The sequence below is a fragment of the Leptodactylus fuscus genome, chromosome 4 (assembly GCF_031893055.1).
Source record: "Leptodactylus fuscus isolate aLepFus1 chromosome 4, aLepFus1.hap2, whole genome shotgun sequence".
NCBI classification, from domain to species: domain Eukaryota; kingdom Metazoa; phylum Chordata; class Amphibia; order Anura; family Leptodactylidae; genus Leptodactylus; species Leptodactylus fuscus.
Window position 1 is genome coordinate 205834561 of NC_134268.1, and position 13312 is coordinate 205847872.

Below are 13312 nucleotides of genomic sequence, written 5' to 3' on the forward strand. Positions count from 1 at the left end.
GGAGTTCTGGTGCCTATAAGGTCACCGTGACAGTCCAGCCTCCTGCACGGTTCTCCCGGGGTGGTCGCAGTTGGCGTCACGAACAGGATTGCTGTGCCATTGTAAAAAGAAGGGAGGCACTTGAGCTGCTGGCAGGAAAAAGGATCTGTGACTGCGACACTGTGCAGTATCGCGATCTTGGCCCTGCATCGCACGCTATACCTGAATCTACAGCACAGGCAACAGCAGGTGAGCCACGTACTGCCAGTATGTTTAGGAACAAAGAAAAAAGGGATTTTGTCAGTTTTAAACACCAAGGGTTCAGTAATGAGGAAGAGGGGTGTAGTGTTTCAGCCCCCACAGCTGCAGTAATGCCAATCACAATGCCTTATTACCCAGGCGTGCCATGGCTGCCACTCTATGTAGGCGAGCCAAATACCCTAAAGGACTTTAAAGAAAAGATGCAAGCAACTTTCAAAGTTTATCCCCTCACTGCTGAGCAGAAGGTTGCTATCTTAATGGGTCAGATGGGAGGAGCAGCCCTCCGTGAAGTTAAGTCCTGGGATGTTAATGAGAAACAAACTGTTAAGCAAATTTTTGATAAAATGTGCGCCATATTTGAAACTAAGACTCTGTCAGAACTAAAAGCTCGGTTCTTTTGCCGCAAGCAGAACGCAGGTGAAAGTCTTAGAGACTATGCTCTGAGCTTGGATGAAGCTCTCCGCCAGGTTGCGCAACTAGATCCTCATGAGCTTCACAATTATGATTGCACGCTGAAGGAGCAATTCATCGAGGGTGCTACACCTGATGCAGTTAAAATGCAACTACGTATGCTTAACTCTCAAGACCCTGACCGACCCTTCAACCTATTTAAAGAGACAGCCATCCAAATCCTTAAAGTGGACACAATGCCAGAGGAGCAGCATAATGTGCCCTCAGCTTCTACAGCACCTCCACCCTGTGTAATCCAACAACCCATTTCTCAGTGCGCACAGATCCAACCTTCTGACTCCAACCTTGAACTCCAAGGACAAATCGCTGAACTTTCAAAGAATCTAATTAAGCTTTGCAAAAAAGTGGATGACCTTCAGCTGACACCACCGAGGTCTCCCTCATCCCGGCACTGGCAGCGACCTTCGCCACGTCAGTATTCACGCAGACCGTTATTCCGACCCGGTCGCAGGGTCACGGACCAGTTTGATTCATCCGGAAGGCCCATCTGTCGAAGTTGTCATTTACCAGGACATGTTGAACGAGAATGCCAGTCTTTAAACTAGGCCGTCCTGGGGCAGAGGACCTACCCCCAGGAGACAACCACCACCATGGTCCACTATCACCTGAATGGGGCCGACGTTTCATTGGAGACCGTCCTATCCTTTCCATCAATATGAACAACATCCCACTGACTGCTCTCTTGGATACGGGATCACAGACGACCACCATGCCTCTTGCCCAGTTTGAAAAATATTGGTCTCAAGATCAGCTACAACCATGCAATCCTCATGAGCAGGTGACTCTAATTGCCAGCAATGGACAAGAACTTAAACAGGTAGGATACTTCCTAGCCACCCTTAAGATTGGCAAAACCGAACTGAAGGATCAAGGGATTGTCATTGTGGACGTTGCCAAAGACAGAGACACTCCCTCCATCATCATTGGGACCAATGTCTTAGTTAATTGTTTTGATGAAGCCATTGCTGCCTTGTCTGACACTCTTCAAATAGCCGCTCCAAAAGAGAGACACATCTACCATAAGGCCATTAAGGTTTTGGTACAACAACAACAGGTACAACTTTCCCAAGGTGAGATCGGAAAAGCTAGGGTGACTGACGCTAGACCCATCATCTTACCACCTGGTCATGTGATGATGGTCTGGTGCCGGGCCAGGTTTGGTGTCAAAGGCAGGGATTACTCCGTGCTCATCGAGTCAATGCCTACGGATCGTACAGTTATTGCTGCCCGTAGTTTGGCTAAGGTGACCCATGGACGAGTCCCTGTACAATTGTTGAATTTTGGGGATTCTGAAGTTACACTACCACGGTATACAGTGGTTGCCAAATTATCCAGAGTTCAGGATGCTGATTGCCTCCAGAGAGTCCATTGTGGAGCTCAGACCACCAATTCACAACCCACATGTAACCCCACTGGGGAGCAAAAAGAATGGTGGCAAGAGATTCACCTTGGAACCCCTGAGACGCCTTCATCTCAGCTGGAAGGGGTATTGCGGGTAGTTCACGAATTCGAACACATTTTCAGCAAGTCCCCTATGGACTTTGGGCATGTCACTGCAGTAGAACACACAATTCAAACTGGTGATCATCCTCCCATCAAGGAAAGACATAGGCCCATTCCCCCAGCACAATACCAACAAGTAAAAGGCTTACTCCAAAACATGAAGGATTCTGGTGTTATAAGGGACAGCCGAAGCCCTTGGGCTGCTCCCTTAGTACTCGTCAAAAAGAAGGACGGTACTATTCGCCTTTGCGTGGATTACCGCAAATTGAATGATATCACTCACAAGGATGCATATCCGCTGCCCCGGATAGAGGAGTCCCTTGCAGCTCTTCAGTCTGCAGCCTACTTCTCTGTCCTGGACCTTACCAGTGGATACTGGCAGGTCCCTATGTCCCCAACTGATGCTGAAAAAACTGCCTTCACAACACCAATGGGTCTGTTTGAATTTGACCGGATGCCATTTGGGTTGTGCAATGCGCCTGCCACATTCCAACGGCTCATGGAGTTCTGTTTAGGTCATCTAAACTTTGAGTCTGTCCTGTTATATCTGGATGATATAATTGTTTACTCCAGAACATATGCAGAGCATTTGGATCACCTTGCGAGAGTGTTTGAGTCTTTGGATCGCTATGGTCTGAAACTCAAGCCTTCCAAATGCCATCTCCTAAAATCTGAAATCCAATACCTGGGACACATTGTGAGCGCTGATGGAGTGTCGCCAGATCCTCAGTACACTGAACGGATACGCGACTGGCCAACTCCTGAAACGGTAAAAGACATCCGTAGATTCCTTGGGTTCGCCGGTTATTACCGCCGATTTGTAAAAAACTTTGCCCGGATTGCTGCACCCTTACAGGCTGTACTGGTAGGTCAGTCTACCACCCGATCTGGTAAGAGTCCAACTATCCAATGGACCCCTGAAATACAAAAAGCATTTGATGAGTTAAAAGCAGCCTTAGTCGGTCCAAATGTCCTTGCTTACCCTGATTACAGTAAACCGTTCATTCTGCAAACAGACGCAAGTAAAACTGGACTTGGTGCTGTCCTTTCCCAGAAACAAGAAGGTTTGATTAGACCCATTGCATTTGCCAGTCGTTCGCTTCGGGCGACTGAACGTAATGACTCTAACTATAGCTCCTTTAAGTTGGAGTTTCTGGCCTTGGTTTGGGCGGTTACTGAAAAATTCCATCATTATCTCACCGCCACTCCTTTTGTTGCATACACAGATAATAATCCTCTGACCCATCTTAGCACTGCCAAATTGGGAGCAATTGAGCAGCGTTGGGCTTCACGTCTTGCCAATTATCAGTTTACCTTAAAATTCCGGGCAGGGAGAGAGAATGTTAATGCTGACATTTTATCTCGGTTACCCCAAGAGTCAATTAATGACCTAGATGACCCTGACATATGGGAAGAAATTGAACTCCCTGACTTCTATGACAAAGTCACTCAACGTGTTAACCAAAATGTCCGGACCAAATATTGTAACCTTCAGACCACGCGGGTTGAGTCCCTCCATCATATGGATTGGGAACAAGTCCAAAAACAAGATCCAACATTGCAAAGATTAAAAGACCTTTTAAAAGATTCAAATTCAATAGGTCCAGATAACAATGAAAGCCCTGAACTTCAAAATCTTTGGCGAGAGCGCGGTCGTTTAACCTATCTGCAGGGAAAACTGGTCCGCCGTTATGTAAATCCTCGTACCCATGAGCGAGTGTTTCAGATTGTGATACCAAGACAAGACGCTCCTTTGATCTTGGATGCGTATCATAATCAGTCAGGACATTTCAATGCCCAAAAGACAGAACGAACCATTAAGGATCGTTTCTACTGGGTGGGAATGCGCCCTCAAATTGAACAGTGGTGCCGGGATTGTGCACAATGTGCTTTGCGGAGAGGATCTTACCAACGGGCCCCTCTACAGGGCATTGTCACAGTCAGACCACTAGAGTTGGTAGCGCTTGACCACGTCAAGTTGACTCCAAGTCGGTCAGGTTACACTTATGCACTAACAATGATTGATCATTTTTCAAAATTCATGGTTGTAGTCCCAGTAAAAGATCTCACTGGTAAAACAGCAGCTCAGGAATTCCAAAGACATTTTGGGCGACCCTACGGTTATCCTGAAAAGATCCTTACTGATCAAGGTCCTGCATTTGAGTCAGAGCTTTTTCAAGAGTTCTGCAACCTCTATGGGTGTCAAAAGATCCGCACTACAGCCTACCATCCCCAGGGTAATGGGCTTTGTGAAAAAGCCAATCAAATCATTATCAACATGCTGAGAACAGTTGCCCGTGAAAAACGATCTGAGTGGCCAGAGCTATTGCCAGAGATCACTGAGATCTATAATAACACCAGACAGGATTCCACAGGGTACACTCCTGCATACCTCCTTAGAGGACAGATAGGGCAGCTCCCCGCTGATCACCAAATGGGAGTGATTACAGAGGTTAGGTCCCCACCTTTACCAAATGACACTTGGGTAGCAGAAAGACTAAGGGTTAGTAGAGAACTTCAGGAACTTGTGTGTAAATCTCTGGACCAGGCTAGACACAAACAGGCTCTCCAGTATGACAAAGGAGCAAATGCTCAACCCTTGCAACCTGGAGATAAGGTCCTAAAAAGGCGACATGTTAGGCATCATAAGTTAGAGGATCGTTGGGAAGACAAAGCCTATGTTGTCCAAGAGGCACCACATGATAACTCTAAAGTGTGTAAAATTGTTCCAGAGGATGGAGAAGGTCCATCCCAGTTAGTGTCTCGAGATGATCTCAAAGTCTGTCCCTCCTCTTATACAAGTCCAAGAGTGACCCGTCGGTTACCGGCTACTCCACACGCTCTGTCACAACCAAGACGGACATTACCCTGTATACCCATTCCTGGCCAACATGGTACAGAATTAGGACTTGCTCTGGCTTCCCCTAACTTATACTTCTTTGTGAGACCTACGGTTACACCGTTGCAAAGAGAGACTCGCTCTGTGTCAAGGGAAACAAGTGACTCCATTTCCTTAGAGGACTTTGTGTCAGAGACTCCGGATACTCAGGTACTCCCTGTTGACAGAGAGGAGGCCTCAGAGCCTGAAACAATTTCTCAAAGGAGATCCCAAAGGGTAAATAAGGGTAAACCCTCAGTTCGCTACAGCCCTTAAAGGAGCATGCCCAGATCAGCCATAGTAGACTGTGCATTTCAGCTGATCATCTGCCTTGGAAACTTATCTTCACTTCAACAAATAAGCCATATACCTGGTGCCATAGTGGCGACACCATGCTTGGACTGCCCAAAGTTCTACCTCTATGTTTATTATTTGTTCCCAACCCATTTAACGTTTATTCCATTTACTTTGGACTATGGAATATTTAAGCCATTGACTGTTTTCTGTGTTATTGGTAGCCCGAGGACGTGCTACATTCAAGAAGGGAGGGATGTAACCCCCTCACAGGAGTTACTAATGGTTATTTGGCCATATAAGTGCCTTACATGTTATGATAGTTTGTATATGTTGCCATGTGTATTCTGTATTCATTTGTGTAATGTTGTTAAGCTATTGTTCTCTGGTTTCACTTGTCCTAGTGAGCTGTGGTCTCCATAGCAACACACACTATAGTGGGTGGATCTGTAGCTGGAACAGGAAATAGTCATAGCAGGGAGAGGAAGTAGTATTCTGTAAGAGCCAGGGAAGGAGAAGCCAGGAGAAGGGTGGCAGTGGCCATCTTGTGTGTCAGACACTGTGTTGTGAGGATTGCCACAGCAACAGCAGGACAGAGAAGCTGTGTGACAGCGCCCCCATCACTATCAGTAAGAGGACAGGAATTACATCAGGCTGAGCAGAGCTATAACCCTGGCAGCCTGCACCTACCTCTACAAGGTAACTGAGCTCCTGCAGTAGACCAGAAGCTGGATCTGCAGACATCTTAGACTCTCTGATAATACATGGGAAGGTGTCATCCAGCTACAAGCCACTGTGCCACAGCTCACTGCTACAGGACAAGTGACCAGGAGATGCCTGTTACAATAAAGCAGTGAGTACTTCTACTGATCCAGGCCTGGACATTGCCTTCCCTGTAGCTAAGCCCTGGGCAAATGCTCTTTGTTGGAGTAGAGCACTGGCACCCACATCACCATCTCAGCCCAGGGACCAGCGGGTGTCTCAATACTCCAACTGGCGTCACAACTAACTGACTCTGCCTATTTCCCTGTGCACCTCTCCTGGGAGTTCTGGTGCCTATAAGGTCACCGTGACAGTCCAGCCTCCTGCACGGTTCTCCCGGGGTGGTCGCATGTAGAAGCCGGACTGCAAATACTAGTGAACACAGAGGAAGGTACTGAAACAGGGTGGAATGTAGAGGCAGGACCGCAAACATTAGAGAGCACAGATGAAGGTACAGCAACAGGGTGGAATGTAGAGACAGAACCGCAAAAACTAGAGAGCACAGAGGAAGGTACTGAAACAGGGTGGAATGTAGAGGCCGGACTGCAAACACTAGTGAGCATAGAGGAAGGTACTGAAACAGGGTGGAATGTAGAGGCCGGACTGCAAACACTAGTGAGCATAGAGGAAGGTACTGAAACAGGGGGTAATGTAGAGGCCGGACTGCAAACACTAGTGAGTGTAGAGGAAGGTACTGCAACAGGGGGGAATGTAGAGGCAGGATGGCAAACACTAGTGAGTGTAGAGGAAGGTACTGCAACAGGGGGGAATGTAGAGGCAGGACTGCAAACACTAGTGAGTGTAGAGGAAGGTACTGCAACAGGGGGGAATGTAGAGGCCGGACTGCAAACACTAGTGAGCACAAAGGAAGGTACTGAAACAGGGGGGAATGTAGAGGCCGGACTGCAAACACTAGTGAGTGTAGAGGAAGGTACTGCAACAGGAGGGAATGTAGAGGCAGGATGGCAAACACTAGTGAGTGTAGAGGAAGGTACAGCAACAGGGGGGAATGTAGAGGCAGGATGGCAAACACTAGTGAGTGTAGAGGAAGGTACTGCAACAGGAGGGAATGTAGAGGCAGGACTGCAAACACTAGTGAGCACAAAGGAAGGTACTGAAACAGGGGGGAATGTAGAGGCCGGACTGCAAACACTAGTGAACACAGAGGAAGGTACAGCAACAGGGGGGAATGTAGAGGCCGGACTGCAAACACTAGTGAGCACACAGGAAGGTACTGAAACAGGGGGGAATGTAGAGGCAGGACTGCAAACACTAGTGAACACAGAGGAAGGTACAGCAACAGGGGGGAATGTAGAGGCCGGACTGCAAACACTAGTGAGCACAGAGGAAGGTACAGCAACAGGGGGGAATGTAGAGGCAGGACTGCAAACACTAGTGAGCACAGAGGAAGGTACAGCAACAGGGGGGAATGTAGAGGCAGGACTGCAAACACTAGTGAGCACAGAGGAAGGTACTGAAACAGGGGGGAATGTAGAGGCAGGACTGCAAACATTAGTGAGCACAGAGGAAGGTACAGCAACAGGGGGGAATGTAGAGGCAGGACTGCAAACACTAGTGAGCACAGAGGAAGGTACTGCAACAGGGGGGAATGTAGAGGCAGGACTTCAAACACTAGTGAGTGTAGAGGAAGGTACTGCAACAGGGGGGAATGTAGAGGCCGGACTGCAAACACTAGTGAGCATAGAGGAAGGTACTGAAACAGGGGGGAATGTAGAGGCCGGACTGCAAACACTAGTGAGTGTAGAGGAAGGTACAGCAACAGGGGGGGAATGTAGAGGCAGGATGGCAAACACTAGTGAGCACAGAGGAAGGTACAGCAACAGGGGGGAATGTAGAGGCCGGACTGCAAACACTAGTGAGTGTAGAGGAAGGTACTGCAACAGGGGGGAATGTAGAGGCAGGACTGCAAACACTAGTGAGCACACAGGAAGGTACTGAAACAGGGGGGAATGTAGAGGCCGGACTGCAAACACTAGTGAACACAGAGGAAGGTACAGCAACAGGGGGGAATGTAGAGGCCGGACTGCAAACACTAGTGAGCACAGAGGAAGGTACAGCAACAGGGGGGAATGTAGAGGCAGGACTGCAAACACTAGTGAGCACAGAGGAAGGTACAGCAACAGGGGGGAATGTAGAGGCAGGACTGCAAACATTAGTGAGCACAGAGGAAGGTACAGCAACAGGGGGGAATGTAGAGGCAGGACTGCAAACACTAGTGAGCACAGAGGAAGGTACTGAAACGGGGGAATGTAGAGGCAGGACTGCAAACATTAGTGAGCACAGAGGAAGGTACAGCAACAGGGGGGAATGTAGAGGCAGGACTGCAAACACTAGTGAGCATAGAGGAAGGTACTGAAACAGGGGGGAATGTAGAGGCCGGACTGCAAACACTAGTGAGTGTAGAGGAAGGTACAGCAACAGGGGGGGAATGTAGAGGCAGGATGGCAAACACTAGTGAGCACAGAGGAAGGTACAGCAACAGGGGGGAATGTAGAGGCCGGACTGCAAACACTAGTGAGTGTAGAGGAAGGTACTGCAACAGGGGGGAATGTAGAGGCAGGACTGCAAACACTAGTGAGCACACAGGAAGGTACTGAAACAGGGGGGAATGTAGAGGCCGGACTGCAAACACTAGTGAACACAGAGGAAGGTACAGCAACAGGGGGGAATGTAGAGGCCGGACTGCAAACACTAGTGAGCACAGAGGAAGGTACAGCAACAGGGGGGAATGTAGAGGCAGGACTGCAAACACTAGTGAGCACAGAGGAAGGTACAGCAACAGGGGGGAATGTAGAGGCAGGACTGCAAACATTAGTGAGCACAGAGGAAGGTACAGCAACAGGGGGGAATGTAGAGGCAGGACTGCAAACACTAGTGAGCACAGAGGAAGGTACTGAAACGGGGGAATGTAGAGGCAGGACTGCAAACATTAGTGAGCACAGAGGAAGGTACAGCAACAGGGGGGAATGTAGAGGCAGGACTACAAACACTAGTGAGCATAGAGGAAGGTACTGAAACAGGGGGGAATGTAGAGGCCGGACTGCAAACACTAGTGAGTGTAGAGGAAGGTACAGCAACAGGGGGGGAATGTAGAGGCAGGATGGCAAACACTAGTGAGCACAGAGGAAGGTACAGCAACAGGGGGGAATGTAGAGGCCGGACTGCAAACACTAGTGAGTGTAGAGGAAGGTACTGCAACAGGGGGGAATGTAGAGGCAGGACTGCAAACACTAGTGAGCACACAGGAAGGTACTGAAACAGGGGGGAATGTAGAGGCCGGACTGCAAACACTAGTGAACACAGAGGAAGGTACAGCAACAGGGGGGAATGTAGAGGCCGGACTGCAAACACTAGTGAGCACAGAGGAAGGTACAGCAACAGGGGGGAATGTAGAGGCAGGACTGCAAACACTAGTGAGCACAGAGGAAGGTACAGCAACAGGGGGGAATGTAGAGGCAGGACTGCAAACATTAGTGAGCACAGAGGAAGGTACAGCAACAGGGGGGAATGTAGAGGCAGGACTGCAAACACTAGTGAGCACAGAGGAAGGTACTGCAACAGGGGGGAATGTAGAGGCAGGACTGCAAACACTAGTGAGCACAGAGGAAGGTACTGAAACAGGGGGGAATGTAGAGGCCGGACTGCAAACACTAGTGAGCACAGAGGAAGGTACAGCAACAGGGGGGAATGTAGAGGCAGGACTGCAAACACTAGTGAGCACAGAGGAAGGTACTGAAACAGGGGGAATGTAGAGGCAGGACTGCAAACACTAGTGAGCATAGAAGAAGGTACAGCAACAGGGTAGAATGTAGAGGTAGGACTGCAAACACTAGTGAGCACAGAGGAAGGTACTGCAACAGGGGGGAATGTAGAGGCAGGACTGCAAACACTAGTGAGCACAGAGGAAGGTACAGCAACAGGGGGGAATGTAGAGGCAGGACTGCAAACACTAGTGAGCACAGAGGAAGGTACTGCAACAGGGTAGAATGTAGAGGTAGGACTGCAAACACTAGTGAGCACAGAGGAAGGTACTGCAACAGTGGGGAATGTAGAGACCAGACTGCAAACACTAGTGAGCACAGAGGAAGGTACAGCAATGGGGGTATAAAGTAGAGGTAGGAATTCACACACTAGAGAGCAAGGAAGGAGGCACTGCAATATAGGTGGAAAGTAGAGGCAGGATTGTACACACTAGAGAACAGAGAAGGAGGTACTGCAATGGGGATATAGTAACCAGTTATGATATATGCCATTGCAAGAGAGAAGGTATGGGGATGGTAACGGGATGGAGTGGAAGCTGGACTGCAAACAAAATTGCAATGAGGGTGGAATGCAGAGGCAGGACTACTCACTAGAGAGTGGGGAAAGTGGTGCTGCAATGACGGTAGAAAGTACAGGCAGGACTGCACTCACTAAAGGGCTGGGAAGGAGCTTCTGCAATGGGGGTGGAAAGCAAAGGTAGGAGTGCATACAGTAGAAAGCAGGTAGGGGGTACTGCCATGGGCGGCAGACTGTGGAGGAAGGACTGCAAACAGACTAGTGACTTCGGGGGGAATTACGCCCCATAATTGGTAGGGTAAACAAATAGCATCCACTGATCATATAGATCATAATAAGTAGTTTTTCTATAAAAATAGTATAAAATGAGTCCCAAAGGATTAATGTGAATACTGCGGGTAATTTTGCTTTTAGAATTGGAAAACCCAAATAAGGCGGAACTTAAATTTAATCCATAAACTGTAAGGGAATTGCTAAGACAGCAATTCCCAGAACTGTTAAACCCTGGGAGGGGCACAAGAGACAGTGAGCCCTAAGCTGAAGCCCCCCGCTTTCCCTTCCTATTGCCAGGCCCTATCCTAGGTAATAGGCGACAACCACGAGGACAGTCCTTCCCTGAGTATGTGAAAAACAAAACGCAGACAAGACGAACAACAACAAAGGGAGGTCAGCTAGCCAGGGTTCGGTAACAGGAGAGCGATGCAGTGCCAAATCGGAGTCAAGAGAATAGTCAATGAGGAAAGCCAAAGGTCAGGTATAATAGTATAAGCAAACAGGGACAGTAAGAGCAGGTATGCGCACGGCAATAACAAGCACTGGTGTGAATGGGAACCAAGGCTAAATAGGGAGGAAGAACCCGCCCATGGAGTTCACAGAAAGGCAGCTGTCAATCAAAGGGCAAGGCCAGATTAACCACTAAATGGACAGAGGCAACCTAGGCAGAAGACGGGTGTGGTGCAAATCCAATTTAGGACTAGAGCCGTGTTCACACAGTGCAACTAAAAACTTTAAGCAGATTCTCAAACTGCACACGCCTCCTGCGCCGCAGCACGCGAGCAGAGGGTGGCGCAGAGGCCTGAACAGGCAGAGATGTTACAGTACCCCCCCTTTTATGAGGGGCCACCGGACCCTCACCAGACAAACCAGTTCTAGAGGGATTCTGAGTTTTCCCTGCCTTGTATTTTGGTTCTGCTTGAACCACAGACGCTTGAGAACCAGGCAAACATTTTTTATTCATCCGGCGTTTCTGATACCACCAGGTTTTAATACCGGAGGGGCGCTCCCAACTTTTAGTAGCTGAGACCTTCTCCTCCGTGACACAATCTACAGAATGTAAAGCAATACAGTGGGATGAGCACTGATCTCCCCACTTTACCAACTCCTTTTTACCCCAATCCAAAATAGGGTTATGGAGCTTCAGCCAGGGGAACCCCAAAATAACATCAGCAGAGAGATTCTCCATAACAAAAAGGCTTATGACCTCTGAATGTGTAGAACCCACTTGCAAAGAGATCAAGGGGGTTTTAAAACTGACTTTACCCCTGGCCAGTGGAGTAGAATCCGCTCCAGTAACAGACATAGGCGAGTCCAGTGGCAAAAGCTCAATGCCCAAAGATTCAACAACTGAATATTTAACAAAATTTGCTGCAGACCCAGAGTCAAGTAGGGCCTTGCCAGAAACAGATCTGTCCCCAGAGGACAAAGACACAGATAACATCATCTTATTGTTATTTCCACCAAATACCTGGTTGCCTGAGTGGTTCTTCCGATTACCACTCAGGCACTGAAGTTTTTGCGCAGGTGACCAGGGTCTGATAGAGCAGTCTCGGATGACATGACCAGCGGAACCACAGTACAGGCACAGGTTATTCCTGAGACGATGCTCTCGTCGTGTCTTGGCGTCCACAGCTCCCAGTTGCATGGGTTCCTCACCAGAAGTGACGGGAGGAAAGGTAGGTTTTTCAGAGGAGAGAGAGGAAGAGACAGAAAACTTGGAGGCAACAGGCCCTACTCTCTCTTTTAAATTTTCTCTGATCTTGCGGTCAATACGGACCGCCAAAGTCATGGCCTTCTCAAGAGTCGGGGGATCTGGGTGACCAACCCAGAGCTCCTTAACACGGTCACACAAACCTTTTTTAAAGTGAGCCTTTAGAGCTGACTCACACCAACCTGCCGTTATACTGTACTTACAGAACTCAGAGCAATACTCCTCTGCAGAGCGTTTTCCCTGCCGCATGGTGAGGAGTTGCGATTCCGCAAGCGCAATGTGGTCTGGCTCAGCATAGATAGAGCCCAGGGACTTAAAATTTTTTTCCACATCAGACCACTCATCAGCCTCAGCAGGGAGTTTAAGGGCCCAAGCTTGTGGATCCCCCTGTAGCAGAGATATAACCACTCCCACCATTTGGGCCTGAGTCACATGTGGATTAATCCGAAAATACAAGCGACAAGACTCCCTGAACGTCTCAAATTTTTCACGGTCCCCTGAGAAACGATCAGGGAGTAACATCTTGACCTTGTAAGGTGCCAAAACAGCTGGGGATGATGCAGCAGCGTCAGTTAGGGTCTGAACCTGTTTAGCTAGCTCAGCTACCAGGCCTGTCAATCCCTCCAACTTGGCTGCAAAGCACTGAATGGGATCCATGCTGTCTGTAGGGAAGCAATGGATGTAGGTTTTTGGGCTTGTTATTCTGTAAGGGAATTGCTAAGACAGCAATTCCCAGAACTGTTAAACCCTGGGAGGGGCACAAGAGACAGTGAGCCCTAAGCTGAAGCCCCCCGCTTTCCCTTCCTATTGCCAGGCCCTATCCTAGGTAATAGGCGACAACCACGAGGACAGACCCTCCCTGAATATGTGAAAAACAA